This window comes from Fukomys damarensis, unplaced genomic scaffold, assembly GCF_012274545.1.
Source record: "Fukomys damarensis isolate Sample0158 unplaced genomic scaffold, DMR_v1.0_HiC HiC_scaffold_17, whole genome shotgun sequence".
In the NCBI taxonomy this organism is placed as follows: Eukaryota; Metazoa; Chordata; class Mammalia; order Rodentia; family Bathyergidae; genus Fukomys; species Fukomys damarensis.
In genome coordinates, this window is record NW_022900929.1 from 47,362,213 (window position 1) to 47,384,555 (window position 22,343).

The following is a 22,343-nucleotide window of genomic DNA, read 5'->3' on the forward strand; positions in this document are numbered from 1 at the left end:
AATATACCAAGCACACAACACAGAATAAAGACCTCTATGTACCCATCACCCAGCTTTAGTAATTGTTGGTCGTGGACAATCTTATTTTCTCCTTCATTTGTTTAAAATCCAAGGTATCATATAGCTAATAGTTATAATACTCTACTTTTAAAGAAGACTTTGGTTTTATTTTGTCTGAATCACTTCTAGAATAGCAGTACAGATTTACACTCTCAATAATTGAGTATGAAAGTGCTGATTTTTTTTTTTTTTTGCTGTACCAGGGATCCAACTCAGGACCTTGCGCTTGTGAGGCAGGTGGCAGCACCACTGAGCTGAATCCCAGGCCCAAACGTGCTGATCTTATTGTACCCTAACCTGAACTGACCTGTAGTTGTAACACCCACAGAAACACAGATACTTTGCCAGTTGACAGGTGAAAAAGTGCTTTCGTCATATCCATTTGCTTGATTGATTATTAGACTTATATTAAGAAGGCATCTGGTGATACCAGTGGGATGAATCTCCTGAAGGGGCCCTACGAAACATGCTGTCATTTCTTAGGGGCCCTGGCTAAGGTCTGTGGGGTGGTAGGCTCTGCGCTGGGACCTGCTAGCTACCCACTCCCAGAAGCAGGAGCTCCTTTCTTTACCTGATCTAATGGGCAGCCACCAGGGGTCAGGATGGGGCCAGTGATATTGTGAGTGGGAGAGGGTGGGAACGGCCAGCAGCCAGACGCTGCATTTCCTCTGTCTGGCCATGGATGGCTGGATGCACAGCTCCTCTCTGCTCACAGATCATGATTCCAGAATGTTCTGGAAGCCTGTCCTTCCCTATCTGTTTGTTCCCACCTCTCACTGCTTGCTGAAAAGAGAGCTAGGCTGTCAGAAACTACACTGGATGTATGAGAATTGAGGTTTTCCTTCTTTTTTAAAAGATTTATTTTTATTAGTGTATGTTTGCAGTGAATAATGATTACATAATTGTGGGGGAGTTTCTACATGTACACAACATATTATAATTCTTTTTACATCCTCTTCCCCTTCCTCCCCTCCCCCTCCTCCCACTGGGTTTTCTTCCTTTCTCTATAATATGGTTCTGTGAGACTGGGCTCACAAAGGAGCAGAGGAGCTGAGGAGCGCAAGGATGGGCTTTAGGTACTGTGAATCTTCTGAAATTGGGTAAATGGAGCACACATATCCTTTTTCCATCTCTGGGGAGAGAATAATAGTTTTTGTGAGATTCACGCCTCTGTCAAAAGTCTAGCTTCTTCTGGTACCCCATCCTCCTTCCTAAGTCCATTTGCTTCCTATGGTGCTTGTGAAGACAGCAAGTGTCGGAAACAGGGTGTTCTTGGGAGTCAGGCTAAAGGGTTGGACTTTCTTCATTGTCTAGTAAGCTCAGAGAAGAGTCCAAATTTTCCCAGGAGTGGGACCGTGATGGGGAGGTGGGCCATACTGTAATAGCTACCGGGACACTTTGCCTCACAAGGAGATGCTCATTTTTGTACACTTACAATGATTGGCCCAGGGAGCACAGGGTCGGGGAAGGGAGTGGCCAGTGGTCTCGAGCCCATACTTCTAAGCCCTGGGTGGTGGCATGGATAAGATGGTAGCAGCCAGCCAGGTCACTTATTACTGGGGCATTGCTTTAAGCTTAATTTTGTGATGACTTGCTCTAAGCCTTAAGCCCTGTTCAAATGTGGGTGGGAAGGGGGATTAGGACCCATGAGCTTCACAGAGCAGTGCAGGTTTTCTCTGAAACAGAAAGAGGAGCTTGGAGACCTGGAGAGGCTGAGGGTCAAAGCCAGAGTTCAGCACTACAGATCTGAAGAAAAAACCCTGAGCATTCCTAAATCCCATACTAGTGCTTTATTTTACCTCATAATAATGATTTCATTTGTGCATAAAGATAAGCTGAAGATACAGCAAACTGTGATCATTATCCAAACCACTGCTTGGCAGCTGCATGAAGAGGAGGAGGCAGCCAGAAGAAGCCTGGTAGTTAAATTACAATTATATATGTGTGAATACAGGAAGTTCAGTGTGAGGCTTTTCAATTCCGAGTTTCGGATGCTTCTTCTGGACTCATATTCACCCATCTTATTTCCCAGGGTGGAATTTCTCCTCTTGCCACTGCAACTGCTGCTTCTCACAGAACTTCCTTATTAAATAGGAAATAAGCAGGTGTTAAGACTTATTAACATCTTGCTGACTCTCTCTGATTAAAATAGAAAAATTGAAAAAATATTTTAAAAGTGTCATCTTAAAAAAAAAAAAGTGATATCTTCGAAGAAAAACGGGAAAACTATTTGAAATGATGTGCCAGTTACAAACACAGGAGATTTCCGTACCTGTGAAATGCACTTCCAGGTAAAGAAGCTTCTCTTTTGCTCCATGAGGGCTGCAGGTGCCCCCTTCCTTTCCTCCCTTTGCATCTGTGCAATGCCTTCCTCCAGGTATAGCAACTTCAGACTCAGTTCCTATTGTTTACACTCAGGGTCCTCTTGGGCAGTGTGGCCCTTGACTTGAATTTGCCCCTGCAGAAGTGTAAGGATGTTCATACCATGAGGTTAGTGCCCATCCCCGCGCTTCCTTAACAAAATCTCAGCATAGGCACACGGATCCTTTGCATCTGTTCTTTAATTACATAGCTTTCCATCAACAATGACATTGGTGCAGGCTGACCATTACATGGGACATAGAGCAGTTGAGGTTGGCTTTACTCTATTGTGAGGGCTGAGCAGCCGGCTGCCCCCTATTCCATTGCATGGGAGATGGAAAGAGGCTTCATACCTGACAGCTCTTGCTTCACGTAGCTGGAAGCTCCAGAGCTGGGGCCTCAACCAGGGCAACTCCCAGCAGCTTGCAGAGCTCCTTCCTCCCCATGTGCCAGCTGTGAGGGGGGTATTTTCCTGTCAGGGCTGTGATTACTGGACAGTCTGCATTAACTAGGAGGTCCAGGAAGAGGATGCCACAAAACCCTGGATTCTTTTTGTTTTGCAGATTAGATGGGAGATCTTAGTAATAATAACTGATATTTATGGAAGGTTTCCTATGTACCAAGTCCTGTGCTAAGTTCCTCACAATAACCCTATGAGATAGGCACTATTGTCATCCTTATCTAACAGATGAAAATACCGTGGTTTAGAGTGGTTTGTGACTATGTCTTAGGTCTGTGGTTTCTCTACTTTTACATTCAATAGTCACCTGCAAAGCTTATAAAAATAGTACTTGGAATTTATGCCTAGAGTGTGACTCAGTGGTCTGGGGTAGAGCCCAGAATCTGCCTTTCCTTTCCTGTCCTGTTCTTCCCTCTCTCCCTCCACTTCCAGCACTGGGGATGGAACCCAGGGCTCTGTGTGTGCCAGACAAGCACTCTACCACCAAAACTACATCCTGAGCCAAGTCTGTGCTTTTTTTTTTCCTTTCAAGTCTGTGCTTTTTGAACTACTGCCTATACTGCCTCATTTTGGACTTTGCCCTGCACGTTCCCTCACATTCTGCCCTTGGCAGGGGAAACTAAGGGAAGCAGGCAGCCTCCTGCTTCTTTCTCCCCACCTGGAAAGACTTGTCCCAGACTCCCAGATCTTTTCTCTGGCTCTGCGCTTTGATCCGAATGTTTGCGTCCCCCATAAATTAATATGATGAAGCCTAATCCCCAACATGCTGGCATTGGAATGGTTGTTGGGAGGTGTTTAGTTCATAAGAATGGTATAGTGCCCTCATAAAAGAGGCCCCAGATGGCTGCCCTGCCTTCCACCATGTGAAGGCACAATGCAAAGTTATCATCTACAAACCAGAAAATGGGCCTTTACCAAACACTGAGTCTGCCAGCACCTTAACCTTGGACTTCAGCCTCCAGAGCTGTGAGAAATAAATTTCTGTTATTCATAGGTCACCCAGTCTGTGGTACTTTGCTCTAGCAGCCCTGATGGGCAAGACACTTTGTCACCTTGTGAGAAATGTCTTTTTTTTTCTTTTTTTTTTGGTGTTTTTGAGACAGGGTCTCACTATGTAGTTGAGACTGACCTGGAACTCACTACGTAGCCCAGGCTGGTCTCGAACTCACAGTGATCCTCCTGCCTCAGCCTCCCGAGTGCTGGGATTACAGGCGTGCACCACCATGCCTGGCGAGAAATGTCTTTTTTAAGGGTACCATTCCATCATCTCCTCCACCTTCCATCCTGGAAGCCATCCTGGTCCTTTCCATCAGATGGGAGGAGCCCACAGGGATAATTTGCTAGCCTGGCATCAAGGCCGCGTGGCTGCTGACTTCATTGTGACCTGGAGTTCACGTGTCTGAACCTGATCTTGTGGCTTTATGCTCCTGACAACATTATGACTGAGTCCCTTATATCATCAACTAGACTGCTGCCATATTGGCCTGGCTTCCTGCTACTGGAATTTTGACAGATCTCTTCCTGCTTGCCCACGCCCCTGTTTATGCTGACCTAGGAGCTGTCCTGAATATATTTGGAGTGCTGTGGGGATTCACCCCTCTAGGTCTCAGTTTAATGTTATCACCCCACCTTAGAGATGAGCTTCCCCTTGCCTCCAACTCCCACTGGGTCTCCTTGCTGACAAGCCGTTAGACAAAGAGAATAAGGTAGCTTACATTGCACTAGAATTTAGTGGCCATCCCAGCACCTCCTCCTCTGCCGGAGCAGTCTTAGGGCTGGATTGGGGGATAGATAGTGAGACTCTTTCTACCAGGAAGCACTGTTCAGGAATAATGTGAATGTTGGGACCATGGCACCACATCCAGGACCTCCACTGCAAAAGGCCACTATTTCATCTCTGATGAATTAAGCATTAGATTAAGCACATTACAAGGCCAAGTGACTCATTTCTATTTCTGGCCTTCAGACATCAGTGACAGTGGTGACCTCAGGCCGTGGACAGGAAGAATCATTTAAGAGTTTTGGCAGCAGTGGGATGTGTCCCAAACCTCCATCAGGAGACACGTGAACAACTTTGGGAGGACTGGTGGATATTTTTACCTTAACTAACGACACACCAGGCCCTCTTGGCCTTGCCCTTGGTTCTCTTTGGCTCCATGAACTAGCTTTTTTTTTTTTTTTTTTTTTTGGTACAGGGGATCGAACTCAGGTCGCTGTGCTTGCATGGCAGGAGCCACACAAACTTGCTCTTGAACATGCCCCTTCCCATCACATTCTTTCCAGTTTCTGGCTCACTCTCCAAGCAGAAGTAGTGGCTCTTCCCTTCAGAATCCTGCAAGGCTGGGTTCCTAGTACAGCTCAAGAGTTCTATACTTTGTATAATTTGTGCTTGTGCTGCCCCATGCCCACCAAAGGCCCCAGTCTTCATTGCTAAGCCAAGGCTGGCGATGGATGAAAGCTGAAGGCTGTCACTTGACCTCGGTAGGGTAGTTTGTGAGCTTCTCCCCCCAGACCACTAGATCGCCAGAGCCCGGGTGCTAGGACCCCGGTTTTCTGGGTTGTTTTGGAAATTAAAAGCTCAAGCCACTCCAGCCAAATCACCGCACCAGGAGGTGGGAGGCAGGAGGCGGGAGGTGGAGCTCACTCAGAGGATCTGAAGAACTGTGGTGGCTGCTGAGGAGCAGTTCTTTGAGTTAAACTCCAACCCATCTTCTTCAGACTGTAGCTGCCTCTCTCTGCAGCTGTAAATGCAGTGTTAGGCCTGAGGTTAACCACAGGTTCCTCATGGCTGCCCGGTCCTCGAAGGAGGCAGAGGAAACTTCCCAGCATGCTGGAGCAAGCTTGAGCCAGGCAGTTCTAGCCAGTTTGTGGCTAGTGGGTCTTTGTTGTATCATCATTTTTGAGGCTTAGTTTTCTTACCAGATAAAATGGCACAATTCTACTTTGCAAGTTGTTAAGAAAATTAAATCACACAATATAGAAAAGTGCCCAAGAGTGTGTGCTACCAGGACTGGTCCGGTAAGTAGTTCTTGTCCTGGCCTCCCTCTCCTACCTTTCCTTTGGCTTCAGTCAGATAGACTCTATGAAGCTACTACAAATTCTCTGCCAAAATTTCTGGGCCAGCCAGGAGCCTCATTTTCCAGTCACTGTCACCTCTCAGAGCCTTTGGCTGCTTACTTCCAATTTCTGAGACTTTTCCTGGGGTCCCTAAGTTGAAGACTGGATAGAAGTCCATAGACCAAGCTGCAGAAGAGTGAAAGGGTATCCACTCCCTCCTCTGCAGGTAGGAACTGGTTCAAATTCCCTGCCCTGACTCAGCCACCCAATGTCTCCTGCTTTAATGTTTCATTCTTTCTGGATGCCAGGCCCTACAGGGATTCTACTATCCGTTACCTGCCAGGAAAGCAGTCAGAGATTAGTTGTTGGTGATTCAAGTTCTGGCCTTGTGCTGATTCCTGCAGGGCCTTAGCTTGCCAGGAAAAAGGATTCCTGCTTCCAGATGAGGGTGGAGCATTAAAGGCTGTGCACCGACTCCCATACACTTTGCCTGTGCTTGCTCTGATTGTCTTTACTTGTGTACAGGCAGAGGCTGGACTGCCAATCCTGACCCAAACAGAGAGAACCGTGTCTTCTGGGGCATCCAATGCACAGAGCTTCATAAACAGGAACATCCGTCATGACAGCAGTTGTGAGAGGTGGGTAACGGCCCACCATTACAGGATAAACCCGGAGGGGCTACCAAGAGAGATTTGTGCCAACAGCAGAAAGCTTTCTAGACCTGATTAACAAAGCATTTGAGTTTCAAGTACTTGTCCAAGACTTTCCCATGCTTCGTTAGGTTTTACCTATGACAGTTACTGAAGGAATGACAGCACAGACCCACACCTGGAAGAGGGAGGAGTCTGTGTGTGTGTGTGTGTGTGTGTGTGTGTGTGTGTGTGTGTTGAGGATTGAACCCACAGCTATCCCACTCTGCTACATCCTTTATTTGTTTGTTTCCTATTGTGACAGTGTCTTGCTAAGTTGCTAATTTTCCCAGGGTGAGCTTGAACTTGTGAACTTCTTGCCCCAGCCTCCCAGGGGCCTAGGATTACAGGTGTGCACCACCACACCCTGCTGTGTGCAGTGGCTGAGAGCCCCTTCTATGCTACATACAGCACAAAGTCCATGTCGCAGTCTGTGTGTCCGCATCTGTCTGGCTTTCGGGTTTTCCCCATGGCACCTTACTCTGAGTTCATGCTTAGATGGCTCCACTCTTCTCTTCCGCATGGATAAGGTGCCGAGGTGTGAAGTCAGACCTGCCTCCAAGGTGCTTGACCCTCATAGACTCTCACTAGGCTGTGGCCATCTCCAGCTCCCTCCTAGGCCATCACTGTCCCTGAGGCTGGAAAGTCACGCGTGGCTTCCTGGCCCAGAAATGGTCATTCTGGTCTCAGGCATCCCCTCTGCTTCATGGCTCCCCGTGGCCTTTGTCCTGAGTCTCTTTCCCTTTCTGTGTCAGGACACTCCCAGTTTGCCTCCTACCTCTCTGACTCCTCATTTTTTGGCTTCCCTTTCCTCTTCTCTCCTGGAGAATAAAAACGATTTCTGTGTCAGTTTTGGTCTGGGCAGGAAAATGATTCCATCCCATGCATTTCAAACAGAGGGGATGTGTGTTGGGGGCTGGTTACTGCAGTATGGGAGGCTGAGTGAGTGAATGGAGCTGGTGTGGTAACCAGATGTGGTGCCTCCAGGAAGCAGCTGCCACAGGGCTGCAGGAACAGAAGAGGCATACCCCTGGGCTCTGAGGCGGAGCAGACTGCACAGGTCTCCAGCTCAGATCTCGGAGTGGGATGGGGTGGAGGCCTCTAGGGTGCTGGCATCTCCAGGATGTTCTTTTAGCTGTAGTGGGAGTAAAGAGGGAGGAGGCCAGCGGAGCCAGACTACAACCACGCCTGTCCGGTCCTGGTGCCCCGATGCCCCATTCCTCTGTGGCAGTGGTGGTGAACCTATGGTAGGCATGCTGCAGCCGGCACACAGAGCCCTCTCTCTTGGCACAAGAGCCATTTTGCTTCAACAGCCGAACATCGAATAACAGTTGTTTTTTTCTGATCTAAAACCTCGGTATTCGGTTTTAATTGCAGCATTTTGGCACTTTGTGATAAATCAGTAGGTTTTGTGTTGCAGTTTGGGCACTTAGTCTCAGAAAGGTTCACCATCACTGCTTTTTGGGCCTGTGAACTAAGAATGTTTTTCACTTTTTAAAAATGATACCATGGATCGAGCCCAGGACCTCCTCATTGAGTTACACCCTAATCCCCACCCCCATTTAAATTTTCTGTTTTGAGGGGTTTTGCAGAGTTGCCAAGTTGCTCAGACTGGGCTTGAACTTGTGCTTGTGATCCTCCTGCCTCGGCCTTTCTCACAGTTTTAAATAGTTGAAAACGAAAAGGAAGAAAGTGCTCTGGATACATCAGAACTCCTAAATTTTTGAACTCCAGTATCTATAAATAAACTTTGATTGCAACACAATCATGCTTGTTTATTAATATACTGTCTGTGGCTATTTTGTGCTGCAATGGCAGGGATGAATAGATGTAACAGAGACAGTACAGCCTACAAAGCCCAAACTATTTAACATCTAGCTCTTCACAAGAAAAGTGTGCTGACCCCCGGGAAGGACATTAACAGGAGTTGGAAATGGGAAGGATATCCCTCCTCTCATCCTGTCTCTTTCTGTCATGTCCCAGTGCCTATTGTTAGCAGAATTCAGTAGGAAGCCAGCTGGCAGGAGAAATCTGGGGAAGGCTGTCTGTGGACCTTTCGCAGTCTTCCAGCATCTTGCCTTGGCCTTTTCCTCTTCTGTCTGTGCGCTTCCTCCCTTCCCTCTCCCTCTCCCCTTCCCTTACCCTCCCCTCCTCTCATTTCTGGTCAGGCATGGTGGTACACGCCTGTGGTCCCAGCACTTAGGAGTCTGAGGTAGCAGGATCTTGAGTTTAAAGACAGATTGGCTACATAGCAGTAACCTGTTTAAAAATAAAAAGTCCAGGAATAGTGGTGCATGACTGTAATCCTAGCATTTGGGATTCTGAGGCAGGAGAATAGCTGTGAGTTCAAGGGCAGCCTAGACTGCATAATGAGACCCTGTCTAACAACAACAACAAAAATCACATCTCTGTTTTGTTTTGTTTTTATTTTTTGTTTTTTGAGACAGGGTCTCACTACGTAGTGGAGACTGACCTGGAACTCACTTTGTAGCCCGGGCTGGTCTCGAACTCACAGCGATCCTCCTGCTTCAGCCTCCCGAGTGCTGGGATTACAGGAGTGTGCCACTATGCCCAGCAATCACATCTCTGTAGACAACGCACAAACCCATAGCACGCCTGCCTTTTCAGTCATAACAGTTCTGCCTGCTTAGCAACTTCATTTAGAAGCTTCTCCTCATCTCAAATCTATTAGGTTAGTAGGTGGAACTCATATTTCCTTTCAGGTTTGTTCTTTCTTCTCTTTAGGGCTCTACAGCCACCTTTGTTACAACCACCATTTTGCCTGCCAGGGAACCCTAGCCCATCTCCTTAACTTTATATGATAAGCAAAGTTGTTAAGTTAATTGCTGAGCAGAGTGGGCAGCCACAGCACCCAGAGTGATGTTGGGCATGTTACTATTTTAGAAAGCCAGGTACATTCTGGTTTTTAAAAATTTAGTTTATAAACTTTTCCTCGTGCCTTGGAGTGTGGGGATCAAGCTATCATAGACATGCTTTGGTCCACAATTTTCCTATAAACTGGGCTTTGTGCTCTCTTGGACTTGTTTGCCCCTGTTTTGATTTCATGGAACCTTTCACTTTTGGTGGCTAGTTCACCTATGCTGGGTTTTCCACAACACCCTCTCGTCCATTTCTGTTGGTGGTGCTACCCTTCTCCCCATTACTCGGGTTAGAATCCAGCCTTGGGTTGATGTCTGGATCCTGTGTGTCTCCTGTCTCTTATGTCAAAGCAGTTAGAAAGAGGAGGTCTTTCTCCACAAGGCTTTCACAACTTTTTCCCTTTCTCAGCCCCACTTGGAATCACTACCATAACTTCTTGCGTAGACAAGGCATATATGGCCTTTTTATGGGTGTTTCCACCTCCATGTCTCATTGTGACTCATCCCACAGGTAGTTGCCAAATGAATTTTCTGAACCACCATGTTAAAAAGCCCTCTGGCACCTTTTGTCTGTGAATTAGCCAGGCATGAAAGCTTTCCATATAGTCTAATGGCTACAACTTGATTTTTCAACTTTCCCATTTATTTCTTTTCTGTATTCTTCCTTTCCAACACTTTCGCCTACCTTCTTCTGCTGCATTCTATGTACTTTATTCACACTCTCCGCCTTTCCAGGAATGTCTTTGGTACTTGTTAGGATTAGGGTCAGTTATCTCCCCTAGGTTCCCTTACTTCTTTCTCCTGGGAACATGCACATTAACCTCTGTCTCAGGATCTGCTTCTGGTAACCCAGCCTAAGTCACGTATGTAACACTGGCTTGAATAAGATCTTCGTGGAACTCATATGGTATCTTTGTGATCAGCAGGAGCCTCAGTATGTGTCTCCTCTTGAGTTCAAAGACAGCTGCTGCAGCACTAGTCACTAGGTTCACGTTCCATCCAGCAGGAAGGAGGCATAGAAAGAGGGGATCATGCTTCTTTCATAAGAAAACTTTCAGGAATTTGCATACCCTCCTCCACTTCCTGTTATCAAAAATTTGGCCATGTGGCCAAGTTTGGCTGTAAGGCAGTCTGGGAAATGTGGCTTTCATTTGGGGTAGTCTATTATACAGCTAAAATTCCGGAGGATTACTACTGAGGAAGAAGAGGGAACAAAGACTAGGAAACAACGAATAATCTCTGTCACAGCTTCCTTCTTAGCTCTGCCTGTCCAAATTCTTCAAACCCAGGGCAAATGCCACTTTGTCCTTGGACCCTTCCAGGATCTTCTAGTTAGAAGTTATTGGCTCTGACTGGCACTCGCACAGCACTTTGGGTGCCATGTTTGTTTACGTCCCCCGGAGAACTGTAAGCATCTTTAGAGTAGAGGGCACCTTTCAAGGAATTTCTGATTTGAAACATGAACTCCCACAAGCCCATGCTCTGGAAGGTTAGATTTTGAAATCTTATCAATCTGGTTCAAAGGCAAAAACCTTCAATCTTTAAAGCACTCACGCAACATTATTTACTCCAGTAATATTTATTGGTGCCTCCTGTCTGCCAGGCTTTGTTACAGATGCTAGAACAATGGCAGAGAACAATACTAATAAAAATCCTCCTCTCATGTGGGGCATAAAGCACGAGGGGTAAGAAGAGCACAGACGCCAAAGCTCGGCCACCTGGCTTTGATCTGAGCTCCACTGCTCACAAGGGATGTGACTGTAAGCAAGTTGCTCTGCTTTTCTGCTCCTCATTTTGTCCTCTAAAATGTGGAGATGCTCGGAGTGCAACTTTGTGGTGACGACTAAATGAGTTTATACCTGTAAAATACTTAGAACAGTGTCTGGCACAAAATAAGAGCTAAGTTAGTATTAGTTATTATTATTAACTAATGGAGTTTACATTTGAGTAGGGGAGGAAATAACCAGAGAAATGAGAAAAAATATTAGGCAATGATAAATGCTATAAAGAAAGTGAAATATAGACAGGAGAGGGTGCTTCTGAGGGTCTGCCCTGTCCTAGGTGCTTTGGGAAAGTCTCTAGGAGGAAGTGACATTTAGTAGCCACATAATGCTTGTGGGAAGAATTTTCAGGGAACAGCAAACACAGAGGCTGTGGAGGTAGCCGTAGCTGGGAGACTGGGGACAGAAAGAAGGGAGAGCACACGAGATGGTCTGACACTGACTTGACGGCGAGATCCTGGTGGGTTATAATTTAGATATGATTCAGAGTACAGGGTCAAGTTGGTGGAGGGCAGAGGCACTAAACAGATACTCCTGATTGCAGAGTAGAGGCAGAGTGGCTGATGAGAGTTTAGGAGTGGAATGAAGGGGCTTTAGGAGGCTGCTGCAATCATAGATGACAGAGGACAGGAGAGACAGAGAGAAATGAAAACTTTATGTGTATTTTGCAGGGAAAATTGATCTTGCTGATGGATTGTATGCAAAAGGTAAGGGGAAGGGGAAGGGGAAGTGTGTATTTTGCAGGGAAAATTGATCTTGCTGATGGATTGTATGCAAAAGGTAAGGGGAAGGGGAGAGGGAAACGGCTCAGTGGCAAGTGCAAGGTCCTGAGTTCGATACCTGCTACCACAAAACACACACACACACACACATGGTAAGGAATAAAGAAAACTCAAGGGCAACTCTCGAATTTGGACTGGAACATCTTTCTGCACTGGATACAAATGGAGGTAAAACAGTTCTATAAGGTGCTTGGTGGGGGCTGGGGATTGCTCAGTGGCTACGGCTCAGTGGCAAGTGCAAGGTCCTGAGTTCGATACCTGCTACCACAAAACACACACACACACACACACACACGGTAAGGAATAAAGAAAACTCAAGGGCAACTCTTGAATTTGGATTGGAACATCTTTCTGCACTGGATACAAATGGAGGTAAAACAGTTCTATAAGGTGCTTGGTGGGGGCTGGGGATTTGGCTCAGTGGCACTGCACCTGCCTCAAGAGAGCAAGGTCCTGAGTTTGATCCCTGGTACTTCCCCAAAAGGTGTTTGGTGAATTTAAAGAAGATATAACTAATGACATAAAGACTGTAATGAAACAAATGGTCAATGAGGGTGGAGGAAACACTAATAAACAGCTAGTGGAGATAAGGAAAGAGAGGCAGAACATGAATGCCCAGCGTAGAAAAGAATGGCAGTCCATAAGGAATTCCAAACAGAAATCCAGGAGATTAAGAACATAGTTGAAAGTATGGATAGCAGAAGTGACCAGAGTGAAGACAAGAGTGTTGAAATTAGAGGACAGGGCTGTGGTCAATGATCAGTTAATGAGAGATACCTTAAAAACAATGAGGAAACATTGAAAATGGATCCAACATCTCCTAGATGACTCAAAGAGGACTAGTACGAGAGTAGTTGCAGGTAGTGAAAAATCAGAAGACAGAACCAAAGGCATAAAAGACATGTTTGCACCAAGAAATAGCAGGAAACTTTCTACAGATGGCAAAATAATTTAACATACAGATAAGCGAAACATATAGAACACTGAATATCCATCATCAGGAAAAAAACCTGTGTCACAACATAATAATTAATATACCAGAAATACAACACAAGAGCAGACCTTAAAGCCTGCTGGAGAAAAGCAATGAGTCACCTCTGAAGGAAAACCTATTAGTCTTACAACAGATTTCTCAACACAAACCTTAAAGGTGAGGAGAATATGATGTGAAGTGTTTCAAGCTCTTAAAGACACAACTTCCAACCCAGATTGTTATGTCCTGCAAAATTATCTCTCACAATCAGTGGAGAAATAAGATACTTCCATGCTAAAGAAAACCTAAAGAAATTTATGACCACCAAATCAATATTCCACAAAATTCTCAAGGATACCCTAGAAGGAGACAATGAAGCTAACAATGCCTAAAAGACCACTAAAATGAATGGATCAGGAAGGGCCAGCAATTAAGTAGAGGGGGGAAAACCTTTCTGATGGTGCTTTAACAACTACTACTCTGAATACTTCTTGATGTGTCTGTGTTCAATGGCAGGAGGTCATCCCACCCTCTCTCCCTTATCCCTGAATCATAGCCACCTGGTTATCACACCTGATTTTTTTTCCCTAATAAAAAAGATTTTCTTAGAAACTTGGGGTATAGCTCAGTGGTAGTGCACTTGCTTAGTATTCCTGAGACTTGGGGTTTGATTCTTAGCCCTGCCAAAAAATATTTGTTTTCTTACAGTGTACACAAAAATAAATGTACACATGTACAAAGACATATATTATATATCTGTATCTATATCTATATTTCCAGTGCTGGGGATCAAACCCAAGGCCTTGAAACTACACCCCCAGGCCCTGAAGTTTTCATTTTAACTTTTTTCACTACTGAGGTTTGACTCTGAGGCCACTGTTCTACTGAGCTACATTTCTAATCCTTTTTTATTTTTCATTCTGAGATTCTGAGACAGGGTCTTGTTAAGTTGTTCATGTAGAACTCAAATTTGCAATCGTTTTGCCTCAGCCTCCCTCAGTATGGGATTACAGGCATGCACCACTATGCCCAACTCCTGGTAGTATTTTTTATAGCATAGAAGAACAATATCAAGCCCATAAATAGAGGAATAAATAAACTAGGTCAGAGTTCTCAAACTTTTTGGTCTCCAGGATCCTTATGTCCTTAAAAATTATTAAAGACTCCAAAGAGATTTGGTTTATGTGGGATATACATGTCAACATTTACTACAATAGTAATTAAAACTGAAAAATAAGGAGTACCCATTAGAAACAACAAACTTGTGTAGTCATACAGATAAGAATTTAAATGAAAAATAGCCACATTTTCTAAAACAAAATACTTAGAAGAATACTATTGTTGTATATTTTTATAAATCTTTTCAGTGCATGGCTTAATAAAGACTGCTGGATACCTGCTTCTGCATTTGATCTGTTGTAATTGCCATTCTGATGGAAGAATAGTATATGAAGAGCAGCAGATCTTATAGAGACAAGCAGTTGCAAAAGAGAAGTGTTCGCTTTTTCAGATAATAGTGATATTCTTTGATATTACACCAAAACTTAACAAATTATAGTTTTCAATTTGTTTGCTAGTGCTGGGGATTGTCCTGAGGGCCTTGCACCCAAGCCTCTCTTGTGTTTTAAGACAGGGTCTCACTAAGTTACTGAGTTTCCTGGGCTGGGCTTTGAGGTTTTGATTCTCCTGCCTCAGCCTCCCAGAGTGCTGGGATTACATGCATGCACCATCCCATTTGGCAAAAAAAAAAAATTTGTTGTGTTTTTAGATTAGTTGCAGGGTAGAATCTGAAACGCTATTAATGAGTTTTTTGTCATCTGCACATTCAATTGGTTGATCTTGCATTTTGAGTGGGTATTTCATGTACACATACTTTTGCAACACCAAGGATTGGTTATCTGGAAAATTCTGGTTTGTTGAGACCTGCAGATTTTCTCAATGTTGACACATTCTGTTGTGCAATGTCAAAAAATTAACCTTTATTAATTTCAGCATTGGGTTCATGGGAAGTCTTTTAGTGTAGGAAAGTTGTCAAGTTCAGGATGACAGATAAAAATATTTCACAAACCTAAGTTTTACTGGAAAATTCAAATTGTATCCTTGGCAGCGAATATTGCAGCTATTTTCCTTACAGTGACATTCTCTTTGTTTCTGAGAAGTTGTCTGCTAAATACCCACATCCAAATAATCGCAGTTTGCCTGTCAGTCATTCTTTCCTGTAAAACCTGTGTTCCACGAATAAACCGGATAGTTCAGCTCACATCTCAAACAGTTGCCCAAGTGCCTTTTGGGGAGATAACCATCGCTCTTCACCATGCAGTAGAAATGTTTAATGTCCCTTTCCAATTTCTTCACAGAGAAGCTTAAGAAGATAAGTGCACAAAGATCAAGATGTAAGAAAATAACCTATAGGCCTTTCTCCTCTAACTGAAGGCTTAGAAAATATACAGACTGCTGGGTCAGTCTGGTGCTGCCACCTTGGTTTCTACCAAGTGCCAGCAGTTTTACCCACTGCTGCTTTGTGGCGTTGATCGTGGACTTATTGGAGCCACTGCTCCATGAGAAACTACGGGTTCCAAACCATCAGTGCCGAAAATTTCACCACCGCTAGTGGTCGTTGCCATGTATTCATGTGAAAGATCTTTAAGGATTAGTTGGTGCCGATGCTGAACAAATACAAAAAAACATCAAGCCCCTGTGTGCGAGGCCGAGGTACAATTCTTGGGACAGGAGAGCAGTACCACGCACTTATGTGCCTCTGTCTTTGGTGTCACAAGGGACTGTATGGCTGGGAAGCGTGCTGCCCTGGATTTCTCTCACACTTTTCACCCTGCAGTCACCCGGCAATGTCAGTGTACAAGGCTCTGCTCTCCCTCTGCTGCTGTGTAAGCTTCGGTAGCTAATGCGGTATGAAAACGTACTCTGTACAATGCTTCAGTAACTGCTTTTTTTTTTTTTTTTCTTTTTTGAGACAAGGACTCACTATGTAGCCCAGGCTGGCCTTGAACTTGCTGTGATCCTCTCCTCAGCCTCCCGAGGGCAACTTTTTCATTTCTGGTTTGAAAAGCTAACAGTTTCAGCTCTCAAAGAGCATATCACGTCTACAGTTAAAATAATCAGTTCCTTTTTCTCTCAACTCTGAATGACAGGTCTCAAAATGATGTGGTGATGTACCTATTGCTGTAGCTATTCAGTGTGTTCTTCTGCATAAGGCAGATAATATACACTATTAGTATCTCTAGATGAGAGAAACATAGGTTCCATCACATTTCTGTCTTTTCTCCCCCCCACAGTACTGGGGCTCGAACTCAGGACCTTGCACTTGTGAGGCAGGGGCAGTGCTGCTGAGCTATATCCCCAGCCCCACATTTCTGGCTTTTTATTCAGTTCCATCATCTTTTTCTGTTTTTACTTAGTTTTCACAATTTCTTTGGAGTGTTTTTCCCCTTCTGCTAGTTAGGGTGAGCTCTGGTATGTTATTTTCTTTTCTCAGTACATTTAGAAGTAGATGATGAGCATGGGTTGAGAGAGCATTTCTTAAATCCTTGAACATAAGGATGGATTGGCCAGGTGTGGTGGTAAGGCCAGTAGCTAAACATTACTGGTGTCTTTAAAATATATACGTATATTTTAAAATTAATTAATTAATTATTTAATTTTGTATTGGGAATTGAATCCAGGGCTTTTGCTCTGAGCTACATGCTCAGCCCTTACACATGTATGTATGTATGTATGTATATATGTATGCATGTATGTATGTATTGATTTATTTATATAGAGCCTCACTATGTAGTTCAGGCTGGCCTTCAACCCACTCTATAATCCAGGCTGGCCTTGAACTTGGGATCCTCCTGCATCAGCCACCAAATACTGGGATTACATGTGTGTACCACGACACCCAGCTTCCAAAATATTTTTCAGACATAGCCTGAGTGCCTAAGTTTCCCAGGCTGGGCTTGAACTTCGATCTTGCTACTTCAGCATCCCTGTGTGCTGGGCTCTAGGTGTGTACCACCACGCCCAGCTGGACACCTGCTGAAGTAGGTGCTCAGGAACTATTTGGACACTGTGGGTGAAGTGTGGGCACCAGGAGCTCTGCAGCCATCTGGCCCGGGTAGTTCCAGAGGCCTGACCTGGGGAGGAGGAGCTGCTTTAGGGGCTGTGGTTCTGGGACCTGGGGTCTTTCTAGTGCCGGCAGAAATGTCATTTTGGCCAGCTCTGCCTGCACATCTAGCTCAGCCTGTAGCCCCCTGTCCTGCCCACCCAGCCTCCAGAGGGTGGGGCCCGGAGTCAGCTTGAGTTCAAGGCCTTGCACCCAGGCATCTGTTTCTGTTGTGTGAGAACATCTCTGGGGAGAGCCAGGCTGACAGCAAAGGCTCTTGGTAAGTGGTGTGTGCAATGTTGTGAAAACATTGCTCAGACAAGTCCTACATGGTCGGTCCCTCAGGGAAGTGCTTACCTCACCCTCCTCCCACCCTTCTGAATTATGGGACAGTAAATTCCACCAATATTTGATATAATCAGATATAATCAGCAGTGCCTAAAAACCAGCCTGCATTCAGCTTACATCCCCATACTTGTAGGCCACAGGGGCAGGAAAGGCTGAGCTGGCATCACTGCTGACCAGGGCAGGGGTGGGGCAACCCTGGCTGAGGCCACATGGCTGTGCTGGGATCCAGCCAGTTGGAACTTCTCACTCCATTTCTTTTTACTTTTTGTGCTGATGTTTCTTTCTCCCTGGCTCTATGTCTGGAGCTCAGTTTATTCCTTGATTGTCCTAATAAAGTTCTTGGGGTGCCAGATGTGGTGGTACTCACCTGTAATCACAGCACTTTGTGAGGCTGAGGCAGGAGGATGGCAAGTTCAAGCTCAACCCAGGCAATTTAGTGAGACTTTGTCTCAAAAAAAAAAAAAAAAAGTAAAAATGGCTGGGATATAGCTCTGAGTTCAATTCCCATTAAAAAAAAATTTTTTTTGGTACCTGGGATCCAACTCTAGACCTTGTGCTTGCGAGGCAGGTGGTGGCACCACTGAGCTAAATCCCAGCCCAGAAAAAAGCTTTTGAGGTTATCAGAGCCCCCAGGACCACCCAAGTCAGCTCCTCCTCTTACCAAGCCTGATAGGGGTCAGGGAGGGGAACAAACTTGTCCAGGATCACGCAGCTTCTGTTGCCTACCCTCAGTCTCTGTTTTTTCTGTCTCTTGTTCTCTACCCCAATCTTTGCTTTCTCTCCTTTGCCATGTCTCCTCTCTTCTCTCTTCCAACCCAGTGCTGAAGGTCATCCACCCCAAGGTGCAGCTGGGCTGGGGGTGCATCCCATCAGCTTGCTGTCCCGTCTGCAGGCATCTGAATTGACCAGTATTTAGCAGGTGTCAGGGTGGGCAGCGCCAGGCTCAGGGGCTGCTCTAACCTCAGAATCTGCTCCAGCCAGCCCAGCTTACTGCTTCAGAAAAAGTGTGTGCATGTGCGTGTGCATGTGCCCTTGTATGTGCCCGTGTGTGTGTGTGTGTGTATGTGTGTGTGTGTGTGTAAACTGGTCTTTCCACCTGGGACAGGGCTCTGCAGGACGGGGAAGGGAGGAGACAGATGAGCCCCCACCTCCTTTCTGTAGTTGCTTTACCCACAACAGGTCAGAAATGCTTTCACCTGCAAAAGGTCAGTCTTCCTGCAAAACTCCTAGAGGGAAGTTCAGACAAGCAGGGCTTGGTGACAACTGCTGTAGACCAGAAAGTGGACAACCACAGAACCGCAGGTTCTCAGAGGTGCTATAACTCTAGAGGTCCAGCAGGGGGCAGCATGTCCCGACAAAACGCGAGTCCTCTTTCTTTTACTGCCCTCCATGCCAAGGAGACTGGATTCCTTCCCCTCACCCTGGGTAGGGGGTTAATCTGTGCTTGCAGGTGGTGGAGAGGAGTCCCCCAGGGGGGCATCAAGAGTGCTGAGAATTTACTGTCCTGTTTAGGAAAAGGTAGACTAGTCAGGAGCTCAAACCCCCTCCCTCTTCCTCACAATGTGAGAATGTAAGGCTGTAAACATGACCTTGCAGAAAGGAGGAGGAGAAAGGGAGGGGGAGAGAGGGGGCGGCGGAGGGAAGGGAGCGAAATTAGCTGGGGAAAAACCAGCTAAACCAACGGAGGAGGTTTAGCACCTGCAAAGTGTGTTTTTGGAAATATTTTATCAGAAGAGACATACAATGGAAGCCAAAGCTGTCCTTCCCAAAGCAGAGTATTTGGTTGCTTTTATTATTAACTGAGAACAGATGGATATTTAATCGAAAATTTCTCTACAATTCCTTAGGAGCACCCATTCACTTATAATTACAGATACCGACCCCTAACTCAAGGGAATTGGGTTATTCAAGTGTTGCTAAGGAACGAGGACAGATGCAGCAGGTAAGGCAGGGGTTGCTTAGTAACCAGGAGTCCCTGGGTGATGGAGTGGCCAGAGCAGGTTTGGAACTGACGAGGGTCTGTGGGCAGAGCCCCCCTCTATTTATATCCCGGCAATGCCCTTCATGGAAAGCACACCTCTGGGTCCCTGAGAACCCTGGCTAACTCCTGGCTCCAGCCAGTCTCTCCCCACCTCCTTTGACAGGAAGCCAGTCGGATTTCCAGATTAGTGTAGTGGGTAACAAGCTAATGGGAACCACACACCGGGGGATGTAGGGGTCTCTGGACTGATGCAGAGCCAGGATATCTGGGGGTGAGGTAAAGAGGGTGCCTTAGACAAGCATCTCTAGCATTTTCCCAATTCACAGTGAATGTCTTCATACTTTAGTCTCCCGTGCTAGATCACCACTGCGCTGTGGGTGCCTACAGGGACACACCTCTTCCCTTCCGAGGGTCTCCTGGGTCTCCATACTGCACCTGGGATGCAGGCTGGGATGCTGTGATTGGCCTGGCTCCATGTCTCACCCTTCAGAGACCACTTCAGCAGGAGCCTGGCCCAGTCATGTAGAGTCACAGCCTGATGTCTCAGTCCTGAGACGGCCCTACTCTCTCCTGGGCCCCTTAGCATTTAAACTCTGTTCCTCCTTTTGGCGTCTCCTAGGCAGGAGGATCAGTTCTGCCACCTTCCCTGCCGGAACTCTCCTTAGCCTTCCGTGTCCTGTTCTCTGCAGTTTCCCTACCCTGTCTTTCCCAGCCGGCTCTGCACAGTCTGCATCCGGATGCGCGCCCCACGGGGCGTTCTGCGCGCTCCTGTTTTTCAGACCCTGGAGAGCGCTCTGAACTCTGGTTAGCACTCTCAGGAAACTCCTTGTGAACCGAGTGTGTATGAACTGAAACCTTGCTGCCTAAAACAAAAACAGAACATCTCTGAGAAGCAAGTATTTCAGATAATGGCAGATTTGCTTCTGAGAAGGGACTTGGGAGATATAGTTTTTGAGCTAGTTTTCACTTGCTTGAATTATAACACTTCCAGGAGCTGGTAACGTTTACTTTTTTATTGTGAAACACAGTGCATACATATATGTGTGTGTGCATACATCTTAATGGGCTCTGTGTAGCCATTGCTTGCTCATAAAATACGCATTGTCAGTATTGCAGAAGCCCTTTGGTTTGCCTCTCCATAACTTCAACCTTCCTTTTACCTTGGAGATACCTACTCTCCCAATTTATGTGGTAATCACAGTCTTGCATTTTTCTGTAGCTTTATTACCTATTTGTATTCTTACACGACACAGAGTTGCGTTGCCTGTTTAGGAATCTTGTGAGTCCCAGAGTGTATATTTTTGTGTCTGACTTTTTTCACCCATATTTTGTATATATATTAACTTTTTTTTTGAAACAGAGTCTTGCATATAGTTCAGGCTGGCCTTGAACTTACTATGTCGTCCAGAATTAGCTCAAACTCATGCTCCCACTGCCTCAGTATACACCAGTAAGCCCAGATTCTGGGAGGCAGAGGCAGAAGGATTGCAAACTTGGGCCCAGCCAACTTCACAGGCCCTTTCTTAAAAATTTAAAAAAGGGCTCAATGTAGCTTAGCGTGAAGGCTCTGGGTTCAATCCCCAGTACCAACCTCCCCCCCAAGCACACATATACAAAAGAACACAGGCATGTGCCACCTCACTGGGATCAATGATATCTTTTAAAAACTCATTTATGTTGTTTGATGTAGTGTCTGTTCATTAACTTTCATTGCTGTGTAGTATTTCATGTCAAATGCAATCACACAATTTGTCTCTTCTGCTGTTAAGGAGCATGTAGACTTGTTTCCAGTTAGGGGCTCTGGCAGAGAAGTCTGCTTTGAACACTTGTGTACTGTCTTTCTGTGCACACATGCCCTCTTTCTTCAGGCTGGGAGCTCCCTCTGCAGAGTCAGAGGCCTGTATTTTCAACGTCCAGGCACAGTGTTAAGCTATTTTCCAAAATGATTGTCCTTACCCACTGTCCAACAGTGAATGAGAGTCTCTGTTGATTTTACTTTTTCAACCAGAAGCAGTTATTTAAAATTACTGAAGTAATTATTTGGAGTCTAGCATCCTCTCTCTCTTTATTTTTTGGTACCGGGGGGTCAAACTCGGGACCTTGGGTTTGTGAGCTAAATCCTTGGCCCTAGCATCCTCTCTTGATTTAAGAGCTTCCTGGGTGGTGATCACCAAGGATCTACCTCCCAGTGCCTGGCATCTTGTAATAGCTCAGTGCTTTCTTTTCTTTTTTTTCTCCTTTTTATTGAGATTATTGGTACAATCTAGGTATACAATGCAATTACATTCATCATTGGGATTCTGTACCTTTACATAATAGGTCTTGATTCTCATTTTTCCCCTTGTCCCTGCCCTCCCTTCACACCCTCCTCCCCTCCCCATTTACAAACACTTTATTTCCATTTTTTCAGTTTCTCATATTTTTTTCCTCTCCCTTATTACCTTTCCCCCACCCTTCCCACTTTCCTTACACCTTTAGCCCTTTACTTCCTATTTCACATTATTAATTGTATCATTAGGATCCTGTGTACTATTATAGTTTTTCACACCAAAGAAACTATTCGGTATTTCAGTTAAAGAAATCGCTGTATAAACATTAAAAATAGGGAATCCTAAAATAAAACTAAAAAGGAAAGTAAAAGAGAAAAGGCAATGATGTAACATCAAAATAATATTTAATTCTGGAGATGAAAATGGTCCCTGAACATATTTAAATTGCTTCTCGCTCTTATAGTCTTATCTTATTCTTTTTTTCATTATTTAGAGAATACTTTATTAGTTTCTGTAGTCAAACTCACGTAGATATGACCTTACATATTTAGTATGATGTGTTACCCCTGTACACATGCAAAAAATAAAAATAAAAATAAA

At 45.2% G+C, this 22,343-nt stretch overlaps 1 pseudogene; it reads left to right on the forward strand.

Annotated features, from left to right (window-relative positions):
* The first annotated feature begins 5,987 nt into the window (after positions 1 to 5,987).
* The window catches only part of LOC104871786, a 25,357-nt pseudogene continuing 9,001 nt past the window's right edge, over positions 5,988 to 22,343 (forward strand).